This window comes from Vicugna pacos, chromosome 9, assembly GCF_048564905.1.
Source record: "Vicugna pacos chromosome 9, VicPac4, whole genome shotgun sequence".
NCBI lineage: Eukaryota > Metazoa > Chordata > Mammalia > Artiodactyla > Camelidae > Vicugna > Vicugna pacos.
Window position 1 is genome coordinate 55,663,541 of NC_132995.1, and position 13,198 is coordinate 55,676,738.

Genomic DNA, 13,198 nt, shown 5'->3' on the forward strand with positions numbered 1-13,198 from the left:
GAACCTCACACAGCATTTGGCCTTTCACATTCAGTAAGCCAACCAGATTCTGTCTGATTGAGAGACTATCCTGTTGGCGAAAGCAGGCAAATGGTCTGCCTTTGCACACCAGATAGTGTCTGATTTCTGGCTGTATCAATAGATACTCTTTCTATCACCTAACCTAACAAGCATGTGAACCAAATAGGAGTTGAAGAGGAAAGCAGAGAGAGGGAAGAAGAGCAGTGGAAGATCCACTGCTCCACCTCATTCCATCCTTAAGCCTTGTTGGTTCTTTGACAACCTGAATCTGCTGAGAACCACACAACTTCAGCCTACGTTTGGTGGAAGAGACATCTTCCTTAGATGGTCACTCTCTCCTACCATTCTCTGATTGTGCCATTCCACAGATACACATTGCTCGTTTGTTATAAGCCAGGTGCTGTGCAGGTACTAGTGGTATACAGATATTCTAAGGACTCAGTTGACCCAGCCTACCCCATCTCTTCCTGTTGCATCCCATCCCATTCTATCCTGTCCCATTTAATGCAGGACTACATTACTGAGTGTTTCCACCAGGGCAAATTGTGCTGTGGTTATGTCTGCAGGACTAGAAAGTGGTTTGCTTAACCAGGACTCAGGCTCTTGACCATGGAGTTCGGTGGAGACCGTCAGTGCCCACTGCCATCCGTTCTTCTCCTCTTCCTTGTCCCGTCTCTTGTCCAGCTAGTTGGCCCTGAGTCTAGTGTAGACGATGGATTGTGAGAAGTGAAGCTTGTCACTTTGGGGCTGAGGTGGTGAGTACTTGATATGCTTTTTCCACATTCTCCACCCCCCCCCCATCTAACTGTTGAACCATGCCTGAGCCACAAAAAGGAGGCAGCCTGGACCCCTTAGCTCTTTTTTTTAAAGGAGAGCCACCTGATCTGCATTGGACTGTGATATAAATCAGAAATAAGCCTTAGTCGTATTAAGGTACTGGGAGTTGGAGGCTTTCTACAGTTGCTGGTGTTCTTGCCCTGATGAATAGAGTGGTCCATGGCTGGTGAGCTTGTTCCTTTCCAAAGGACACAAGGTACTTGGGTGGTGACCTGGGAAGGACCATGGAAGCCAGGATTATTACTTTATTTCCGCCGCATTGAGTATTTTGAGTAAGTCTTGCCCAACACCTACAGCTGAAGTTTTCCATGTTGATGAGCACGCTTCCTACTCATTCTAAATGAGCAAGAGAGCCATATTCGGAGGCAGTTAGTTTCTGAGCCAGAATCCGTATTCAGGGAGACTGTTACATAAAAGGAGGAAATACGGTTTTTTTCCCCCATTGGACCATGTCCAGGGAAGGTTGCATATTGTTAAAAGAAAAACGCAAAAACATCTTACATTTTTATTGTTCTTAATGCTTTTTCAAAGTCTGTCCCTGCCTACGATCTGAATTGGCTCTCACCAGTATCCATGAGATTAAACAAGACAGGTATTATCAATTTTAAGAGCTGGAGGAATTGAAGCTTGAGGACGCTAAGTGACTTTTTCAAGATCATAGTGAGAATGGATCAGGTGGGATCAGAATCCTATTTGAATTATTTCTGTGCCCCTTGTCTTTAAGCAGCATGCTTATTAGGCTAATTAGGGTTTTTCAGCAGTAGATGTAAAACAACATGCCAACAATATCATTTTAAACTTCAAATACAAATTATTTGTACTGCTAAATTATATTATGTGTATATTAATGAAAACTTCTAATTCATTTCTGCAGTAAGTTAGTTTTCCACAGAGCTTTCATATTTACTTCCTTCTTCAGTCCCTATGAAAACTCTGCAAGAATGGCATACCCATTTTACAGCTGAGGAAACTGAGGCCAGAGAAGTTAAGGACAAGATGAGCAGAGCTAGGATTGACATCTGTCTTTTAATCCTATAACTAAAGCTCCTTCCCCCCGACACGCTGCTTTAAGACGTATAATATGAGGACATCTGTTCTACAAGTAGTAAAACATAGTTTAAGTTACCTAATGAAATGAAATGAATTCCCTCAGCAAACGTTACTGAATATCTACTAAATGCCATGTATGTTCCAGACCCTCTTGAATCCCAAGGGCCTGGCAGAGCTGAGCCTGGCTTGTCTTGTACCATCTGCTAGTTCCTGGCAGATTGATTCTGCCTTAGACAGCGCCAGCTTTGAGGAGGGGATTCAAAGTCCATTCGGTTCAGGCCCCACAGATCTTCTTCCTTCAAAGGACTGAAAACTGCATCTTCTCATGGGAGCGCAGAAGGCCCTGTAGGCTTAGGCAGGGAAGAACAGGAGACACTCTAACGAACCTTCTCTCAGGTTGTGGGCAGTGGGTGGGATCATACAGCTCCAGCTGCCCAGATCAGGAGGAGGGGACACGTGCTCCCTGAGATCTGAGCTTCCTGCAGGCTGTCCCCATGTCTCCGTAGACACAGAAGCCGTGCTGCCCTGAGACCGCTCCTTCACCCCCAAATTGGCCTGTCTTACTTCGCTTTCCAAAATGACTGGATAAACAAGGTTTAGTCACTCAGGAAATGCTTCCTGAACATAGGCTATGCTGTGCTCATTCATACAAGTGTGCAAATAAGCCAGTATTTATGATTTTTATGGGAACTTTCTAGAAACACTTCTAGTAACATGTTCACTGCAGGAAATTCTCCAATATCAGGACTATGGCACCTGAATTATTCATTCATTTAGTCAGTGATTTTTTTTTTTTAATGAGTGCTGACTGTGTGGAAAGTACTCAGCTGACCATTGGGCACAGAGGTGGGAGCTAATGTTGACGTGGTTTCTGATAATGTGGCTTCTGTTTGGGGAGAAACAAGCCTTTTTATATCTTACGAATCATATCATACAGGGAGTCACCTGGTACTGTCTTGTCTCAGGATGGTTCTGCATGTAAGGGTGGGAGTCAGTGGTTTGAAAACCTGATTTGTCTTCAGTGTTTCCAAGAACCTGATAAAGACTTGTCCATTCACTGACTGAAACCTCACGATAAATTAGAGGGACCTGCACTAACAAGAGCCTTATTTTTAGTTCCATCTCCAGACACATCTAGATGAGTAAAGATGGGGAGAGTAAGTTGGGACACCAAGGACATGTGGGACAAAAAGGCCTGGTTGCAAAGGACACCTCAAGCAGGCAGAGTCTCATCTAACTTTTCTTCCATTTCTTCCATCAACTGGATGATTTCCTTCACCCTCTCACAGACCCAGATTTCTGAGGTGATGAGATTGAAGGTGGGTCTGCTCCTCATAGACTCCTGTTGGTTATGTTCTGCAGGGAAGGGGGTGGTCACTTGCCAATAACAATTTTTCATCATTTCCTCCCGGTGTGCAGCTCCGAGGCCTGCAGAAAGCTGTGCGTGACCCAGGCCTTTCCGTTAAGTCGGCTAATGATCGTCCAATCCACTGGAGAAAATTGATTGTGTCAAAGCTCATGAAGCACTGTGCGCTGATCAATGTCTCACTGAAGTCAGGTTTCACACGAAACTGCCCGAAGCTGGAATTAAATGTCAGGTACAATTTAGCGCTGATGCCCTCTCAGTGCCTTTGGAGAGGGGGCCTTGAGGCTCATTCTGCACGTCAGCTGGACTCCCCCATGGCGGGCTCCCCAGGCTGAGCGATCCGGGCCTGGCAGGCTGCCACGCCACAAGTCTCTCAGTAAGATCTGCAAAAGTGAGAACGTGATGCTCAGTCTGCTCCGTGGCCATGCATCCTGTGAAGGCTGGAAGGGAAATGTCTTGGAGAAGAAAGGAGAGAGGTGGTGGGTGTCAGGTCTGATTTAAATAAGGCCATGGCATTGAGTGGGGAGCCAGAAGTGAGAACTTTCTGGAAAGAATCCCGTTGGAAACAGAGGAGGACGAAAAAGGGAGCTGGAGGAGATCTGCTTCCTGCCACATTGTGACCAGCCTTCAGGTCCTGTGTGATTCAATTCTGCTTAACTCCTGGCACTGATGCTCTGTAATGTTTTTTTTTTTTTAATTGAAGTATAGTCAGTTACAATGTGTCAGTTTCTGGTGTACAGCATAATGTCCCAGTCATGCATATATATATATATATACACATATATTCATTTTCATACTCCTTTTTCATTAAAGATTATTACAAGATATTGAATACACTTCCCTGTACTATACAGAAGAAATTTGGTTTTTATCTATCTTTATATATAGTGGTTAACCTTTGCAAATCTCAAACTCCCAAATTTATCCCTTCCCACCCCCTTCCCCTGGTAACCATAAAATTGTTTACTATGTCTGCAGGAATGTTTCTGTTTTGTAGATGAGTTCATTAGTATCCTTTTTTTTTCTTTAAGATTCCACATATGAGTGATATCATATGGTATTTTTCTTTCTCTTTCTGACTTACTTCATTTGCCTTCCTATCTGGCCAAAGAGCCAGTTTACTCTGTAAAAGCCATGTCTTCTCTGTACGTTTGCTTTCTTTTTTCCCTCCTCTCTCCTTGCTTCTCTGTATATTGAAGCCTACCATCCTTCAATGCCCAGATCAAAGGTTCCTTCCTTCATAAATCTTGCATTGATTTCTCTAGCTTTAAGGAATTTCTCATCTCCTGAAATCCTAGAGAATTGATCATCTTTCATGTTTTTTTAAACGTCCATTTTACCTTACAGTTATTAATGTGTTTCATCTTTCCTGTTAGGTCATAGATGATTCGAGGATAGGATTCATACCTGATTGATTTCCCTATCCCCAAATTTCTACAGAATATTTTAATTACTTCTAAATTGTAGATCATACTTTTTGTAACAGGCTATGATGTTGAATTTCTAAATATTTCTTGTACAGTTCTTTAGTTGGGCCCTGTTTTGGTCAGTTTGGGCTATTATGACAAAGTACCATAGACTGGAGGGCTTGTAAATAGCACACATCTATTTATCACTGTTTGGGAGGCTGGAAGCCCAAGATCATGGTGCCTGCATGGTCAGGTTCTGGTGAGGGCCTTCTTGTGGGTTATAGGTATTTAACCTCTAATTGTATCTTCACGTGGTGGAAAGCATGAGTTTTCTGGCTTCTTTTTTTTTTTTTTGAAGTATAGTCAGTTACAACGTGTCATTTTCTAGTGTGCAGCATAGTGTTTCAGTCATACATACATACATATATTCTTTTTCATTACACATTACTGTAAGATACTGAATATAGTTCCTTGTGCTATACAGTATAAACTTTTTTTTGGCTTCTTTTTACAAGGGTACTAATCCCACTCATGGGGGCTCCACCCTTATGACCTAATTACTCCCTAAAGGCACCACCCCCAAATACCATCACAGTAGAACTAGGGTTTCAGCATATGAATTTTGCAGGGACATATTCAGTATATTGCAGAGCTAGAGTTGCCCAATTGAGAGCATTTGACCTATCATTCTGATTAAGCTTTTTCTCCATATTTATGGCCAGTATTTGGCTTGTAAATGAGAGACTTTATTCTTTTCGATTACTTGTGGATGAAATAAGACTGCCCATTACTGCAGGGCCTATTTTAGAATAAGTCTTGCATTTCTAATAAATTGAGAATACACCTTTCAAATTCTTCTGGGGTCATAATCAGTTTCTCTGCCAGCATGTTTAATGCCAGTAGGCTGGGGGATGCAAGCATGGGTCTCAAATATGAAGGGAGAAGCGTTTTCAAGGAAATCCTCAAGAGCAGGCATCAAGAAGTCCCCCAGGAGCACCTACTCACATCTCCCCAGCCCGTCAAACTCATTCAACATACTGAAATAGGGTCTTTACACACGAACGACTCTTACTCAGTAACTGGGATGAGGTCTTTCAGCACCTGCCTGTGTTTCTTGGTTATGATGCTGTAATCAGACAGTGGAGAGTATGTGCACACATGGTCTGGATTGGTTTAAGTTAGTGTAGCTGTTAAAAGAAGAGATTAGTGATGTTGTTGATTGCCTTTGGGCTGACTGAAGAGCGCAGAGAAACCAGCGAATGAGCCGTGTTCGCTGCCAGTGAAACAGCAGTGGAGGAAGGACAGCATTTCTATCTGTGGTCTCTTTTCATCATGGAAAAGCCTTCCATGGCTGCAGCAGGATTTCAGAGGCCCCTTTCCCTCAGAGTGAACTCCAGGCATTTCTGTTCATTACTGAAACAAATACTTTAAAAAAAAAAAAAAAGTAAAGGCATCCTGCTGCTACTAATGGCCACATTCACGTTGGAATTTTGTATCCTTGAGAACCTGTCTAAATGTTCCTTCTTAAAACTCTGTTTGTCACCAAAGGTGGTCAAACAGCATCCAACTATCTCTTGTTGACTTCATTTACCTTGTAGTTTTTGATCATGAAACATCTTCATAGTTGGCTCCATTTCTGCTTGAAGTTGTTTCAATGGTACAACAACCATGGTGTCTTTTTCTATTAAATTGTGAAGACATCATTAGAATTAAGGTTTTCTGTGGACATTTTGTAAATGTCCATAGCAGAGCTTACCATGTGAACATCGCTAAAAAGATCGAATTTCCCTCCTAATACTTACGTTTCATTGTGTATCTTTCTACTTAAAAGCAACTCAATGAGAGGAGAGTCTAGATCCCCATGAAAATAACGTGCATTGTGAGATGTCACATCCTAGTCTGTAGTCTTGCCCAAGAAAGGGGGAGGGGGCCTTCTTTATATTTATCTTTGGTTCTTAATACAACCCCTTTCTCAAAAATGGTGTTCAATCAATATTTGATTGATACTTGAATGATGGATGATTATAAATTCTCAAAGTCCTGTTCCTCAATATATGGAATCAGTAGTGACCCAGCCAGGATGAGATTAGCCCAAATCTCATGAAGACAACCTAGGGAACAGGAGAAGATATTTGCAAATGATGCGACTGTCAAAGGCTTAATTTCCAGAATATACAAACGGCTCATACAACTTAATAAAAATAATAAAAAAAAAAACCAATCCAAAAATGGGCAGAAGACCTAAACAAGCATTTCTCCATGAAGGCATACAAATGGCCAATAGGCACATGAAAAAGATGCTCAATATCACTAATTATCAGAGAAATGCAAATCAAAACTACAATGAAGTATCACTTCACAGCAGTCACAATGGCCATCATTCAAAAGTCCACAAGCAAATGCTGGAGAGAATGTGGAGAAAAGGGAATCCTACACTGTTGGTGGGAAAGTAGTTTGGTATAGCTATTACGAAAAACAGTATGGAGATTCCTTAAAAAACTAAAAATAGACTTACCATATGATCCAGAAATCCCACTCCTGGGCATATATCCAGAGGGAACTCTAATTCAAAAAGATACATGCACCCCAATGTTCATAGCAACACTATTTACAATAGCCAAGACATAGAAACAAACTAAATGTCCACTGACAGATGATTGGATAAAGAAGTTATATGTGTATACACACACACAATGGAATACTACTCAGCCATAAAAAGAAGAAAATAATGCCATTTGCAGCAACATGGATGGACTTGGAGATCATCATTCTAAGTGAAGTAAGCCAGAAAGAGAAAGAAAAATGCCCCATGATATCACTTATATGTGGAATCTTTAAAAATGAAAAAAAAATGACCTAAATGAACTTACTTACAAAACAGAAACAGATTCACAGACATAGGAAACAAACTTATGGTTACCAGAGGAGAACAGGAGTAGGGAGGGATAAATTGGGAGTTCGACATTTGCAGATACTAACTACTATGTATACAGTAGATAAACAGCAAGTTTATTCTGTATAGCACAGTAAAGGCAACTCTTTGTCCCGATCCCACACAGACACCTCATTAGTAAGTATCTGTTGTGCCAGGAAAAAAGTCCCCAAGGGACGAGCAGTCAGAGGAATGTGGATGCAGAATGTCACCTGCCATATCAGTAAACAGTGGATGTTGTGGCCAACAAGCCATCAGCCACTGCAGCCGCCCTCCATGGTGCACCCTGAGGGGCTTCAGGGTGGAGAGAAACAGGATACTGGCCCTAGATAGTTAAGATGCATATCAAAGAAATTATTTCAATGAGCCCAGACTTTTGCATCTTCCCATACATAGAAAAGTGCTAAATTCATTAACTTGAGATATTTATTTTTTTCTTTAATTAACAGTGACCTTTTAATGTTCCAACTACACGGTTTTTGTTGCAAAAACACCTATATATCCTGGCCCCTCTCTTACTTCTCCAGAGCAGTCCCTCAGAGCTATCTCAAAGGCTGCCTCCTGGGCTTAAGTCCTCAGCAAGTCCTCTGAATAAAGCATAATTCTAAACTTTTAGGTTGTGCATCTTTTTTCAGTCAGTAGTAACAGAGCATATGTTTCTACCTATTCAGTCTTTATTTTGTTCAGTGGCTCAGATGTAATTCAGGGCACTGAAGATTCAGGACAAGGTGATATTGTTTGCATTAGTCAGTATAAACTATAAACAACTTGCATTTGAGTTAGATAATTATATTAAAACTTTGAACAGTGAAAGAAAAGGAAGAAAGGATGTAAAATAAACGACTAGAAGATGAAAGAAAAAAAAGACTATTATGAGACTAGCAGTCAGACAGAACACTGAAGTTGAAATTTTGGCTTTATCTCTGACTTGCTGTGTGACTGCAGGCAGATTCTGTAACTTCTCTGAGACATAGCTTTCTTTTCTAAAACTTGGCAATGATAACTTCCCGGTAGGCTTGTTGTAAAGACTGAAGTAGCTAGTTTGTAAAATGTCTAGCACAGTGTCGGGCACCTGAGATCTAGACTCAGATATGGTAGCCATTTGTTGAATAAGTGATTTGGGGATATGGCTATGCGTGTGTCTTCATGGCCATTTGTTTCTCCATTTTAAGAAGAATACAATTTTCAGTAGTTTCGTGAGTAAATTCTCTTGATTTTAGGAAAAGAGAATGCCTAATTTGTGTGGATGAGACTAAGAAAGGACTTTCATTTTGCATAACAGCAATGAATACTTATTTTGCTCTATTTCTTGGGATAGATCTAAGGTCTGAGTATTTACATGCATTATCTTATTTAATCCTTCACTGTGACACCAAGAGATACTTACTATTACTAACCCGATTTTACAGCTAAGGAAAACAAAGTTTAGAGAGATTATGTTACTTCTCTAGGGTCAGCTAGTAGGTCTGCAAAGGGGATATAAAGATCTCTAACCTCAAAGCCTAATCTCTAATTAAAAAACTCTTCTTAAAAAAATCCTTTCGTTACGCTTTCTAGGCTTAGAATTAAGACTCTTTCATTTACACATTGTGTAACAGTTTACAGAGCAATGTCATTTAAGTCTCACTTGGTCCTTTCAGCAGCCGTTTTAGAGTTGGCCAATTTTTTGAGATTAATCTTTCAGGAAAGTAAGACCTAGAGGAGCCTGAGACCAGTTCAAGGGATTAGCACAGCTGGGAAGAGGCAGACCTGAATTCAGACTCAGAACATCTGAAACCAATGCTGGACATCTTTTTACTACCCTACAGTTCTTGGGCTTTAGAAAATACACCTAACTTGGAATTGACTTTGAACCTCCTTGGAATTGATTTTGAACCTGAAGCACAATCTTCAATTAACATTAATGGAACAAAACATTCTTCTCTGGGAAGCACGGTTATTCTGTGTAATGCCGGTAAACCCAGCGCTGGTCAAAAGGAACAATCTTGTAGTAAAATTGGAGGTACGACTCTTAAGTCAAGAGGTTGGTTTTGCATATTTGCATGTGTGTATGACTTGTAAAAAGAATTTTACAAAATGCCTTGGAAAGCAGCATTTGGGAGTTGATGGAGGCTGCTGGCTGGGGAGTGACTGTGTACCAAGTGGATCATACCTTTCCAGGAGTGACCTTACATATTTCTCGAGTAATCTATCGTATGGCTGGACAGACACAGTATGCCTTTGCTTGAAAGCTACCTGGGTATGAAAGGAAAGTTAAAAAGAGCAATAGAACTCAGAAGACAGACTTGGCCCTTTAAGAGGGAGATGGGAAGGGGAGACCAGCAAAGGCGAGAGCACACAAGCGTTGACGTTCCACTTGGATTCTCTGGGGCGGCACTTTTGCTTATTTTCTCCCACGGTCACACCGTGGATTCTGATCACTGGTCACTGAAGTACTAAGCTTTGCTTCCTGTGTGCTGTCTTAGATTTGGGATTACAGCAGGCAGGTGTGGAGAGATTCCAGCTCTGGGAAGCAGCCCTCTTCCCAGCTCCTAATCACCGTGGACAATTGCCAGGAACGCTTCCTCCCTGCCCTCCTGGCACCTGCGGGAGAAGCCGCTTCCTGAAACCCACTTATGCTGGACCACATGCTGGTAAAGAGCCTACAGGAATTCTTTGTGAAAACGTGCAGTTGTCACAGCTTTTGTTTAAGCTTATTGCTTAAACGTTTTCATTGTGAGTAAGTTATAATATAAAAGTCTATAATACGTATGTACCATTGAAAGAATAGTGAGAAAGCAAACATCTTGCATTCACCACTCAATTTAAAAGCTAGAACATTATTAATGACTTAAAGCCCTCCTCTATACCTTTCTCTGGTCGCAATCCAGAAATAGTCACTATCCTGAGTTCTGTGTTAATATTTTCTTGCTTTTTTACATAATTTCATTTCTTATATATGGACCTCTAAGAGGCAGTTCTACAGTTTTTTCTGTTTTCAAATTTTCCGAGAACGGTATCATACTGTGGGTATTCTTTGTGACTTCTTTTCTCACTCTAAAACTTTTACTTTTGAGATTCATCCATGTTAATGCTGTGGGCAATTTATTTCCACTATTATTATTGCTCCATTTTGTGATGGTGCCACAGATTTTTCTTCTTTTTGTCATTATGTACAGTGTTGTTTTGGACATGTATCTCAGCATGCATGTATACAAGAATTTCTCTCTAGGGTGAGTTCATCTGTGGGAGCCAAATTTCTAGTCACAAAGTACAGGCATGTTTAGATTCAGTAGGTAATGTCAAACTTTTTAGAAGTGGTTACACCAAACTTATGTTCTCTGTACTAATGAATGAGAATTGCTTTATATCCTAGCCACCTCTTGGTGATTTGAATTATTCAAATTTTTGTTTATCTATTGAGTGTAAAATTAGATATCACTGTGGTGTTTTAATTTGTATCTTTTTCTGATGATATATGAGGTTGAGCATCTTTTCATACGTTTGAGGGCCATTTGTGTTTTTCTATTCTGTGAAATTCTGGTTCATGTTCTTTTCCCAATCTTTTAAAGAGTCAGTATCTTTTTTTAGTTTTTCAAATAATCGGGATACTAATATTTCATCCACTTTATGTGCTGCAAGTATTGTTTTCTAGCAAAAAGATACTACATTCCAGCTGTATTTATCCAATAACACTTGAGCCAGTGATGACTCTGTTTCTAAGTGTGCTGTGATCGAAACACTTTGTTTTTTCTGCTCTTCACCTGATTTACACTGCCATGCTGCTCACTAGGAACCTTTGAATTCTCTTTTTTGTTACACTGTTTTTAATGCTTCAGAAGTGCGGTGGGATATCAAAAGAGCATTGACCTTGGTGCGAGATTCGAATAGGTTTGGATTCAGAGTCTACCATTAATTACTTTGTTATTGAATCTTGGGCAAGTTCTTATTTTAAACCTTATGTGCCACTAAATCTCTCTTAGAGGGATGTTTCTCCCTGATGCTATATTTGTAGTTGGTGAAATTGTTTGACACATCAGAGGTGCTCAAACAATGAGTGTTTAGCTTTGCCTCAAATTCATTGGTATAGGCAGTTGTGATGCCTACAACTAATAAAAGAGGCCTTAACTACTCAGTGCATTTGAAAAAGAAAATAGCAAACTCTATGACATTTTTGTATTATGGAATTACAGACTCATTTTGTTTGGAGTTAAAATAATTAATGAGATAACACAAGGAATCCAAAATGAATAGGGCACAGTCTCCTCCATTAAGGTGTGCATATTTTTAGCATGATATTTGGAGAGGTAGAAGTTAAACTTGTTCTAAAGAGGTTTAAACCTCTTACCCTCTTCTGTGTAATTGAACACAGAAAACTGCCTTGAAACCAATGCTCTAGACTGAGGAAGTCACTGAAATTGTTCCTCTTAGTTACAAAAATTTATCACTAATGTTGATGGAAATAATCAATAAACAGTCTTTAATAGGAATAGAAAAGAGTTTTATTTGAGCCAAACTGAGAACTATGGCCTTGGAGAGACAGATTCAAGAAGCATTTGAACTGTGTTCCACAGATGACAAAATGGGGGATGCCTATAAAGGCAGAAACCTCAAAATTACTAAGCTGTTTATCAAGAATTAGGATTGAACCTGGCAAGAATTAAGGGTGCCTGTTAAACAAGGATTTGGTTGGGGTCCAAAATGGTTGTGCAGTTACAAAGGGAGACCTTGAGGCCATAGGTTGCAGCTCGCAGCTGCCAGCAGATTATTGTTTTCAGAATGGTGGGTGGTTTCCTTGAGTCTGATACAGTTCAGAAAAGTCAAGTTCTCGGTAATACAGGAATGTGTCTGAAACCACAGCCACAGTAGCCAACTAGCTCCATTTTTGGATGCCTGAACCACAGTTACTCCATTTTGATTTTTAAATGCATTCTTTTCTTTAGTAGTTAAAGCAAATGCATAATGAATGTTTAATAGACCACAAAACAGGCTGTTCTAGTTAGCACGAAGTTTAAGTCAAATCGTGGATAAGCCGGAATGACTTCCCCATCCCTCAATATGTGGACATTTCTTCCATTACTTATATGCACCTGTTACTTGTTTTTTTTCCCTATATTATTTCTTACATAGCAAATGAGTTTTGGGTGGCTTTGAGAGTCATCCTCCACTCTTCATTGTCATGATTCTTTTATATCCAAACTGACCGAATCCTCTCAGTTCTCCTTCCTTCACCACTTCTCAACTTGATCACTGCACTGTCTGCCTACTGCCACTGCTTTAGATAGCCTTTCTCATCTCTCACTGGAAAATGGGAATAGAATCTTAACAGGTCTCCCTTCCTCCATCATTATCCCTCTCTAGTTCATCCTTTATTCTGCTGCCAGAGAATGGCATATGTTTTAAAATCTTTATCTCATTGTATCTCTTCCTTGTTTAAAGCTTTTTAATGTCTCCCGTGGCTCCCCGAAAAATGTCTTGTGTCCTTAGTATGGCACAGAAGATAAGCTCTGCCCTTGTCTCTTGTTCATTGATCACTTTCCACACCAAACTCATCTACTGACAGTCTCTGAGGCTGCCATAGGGTTCCACGTCCTGTTCTTGGGC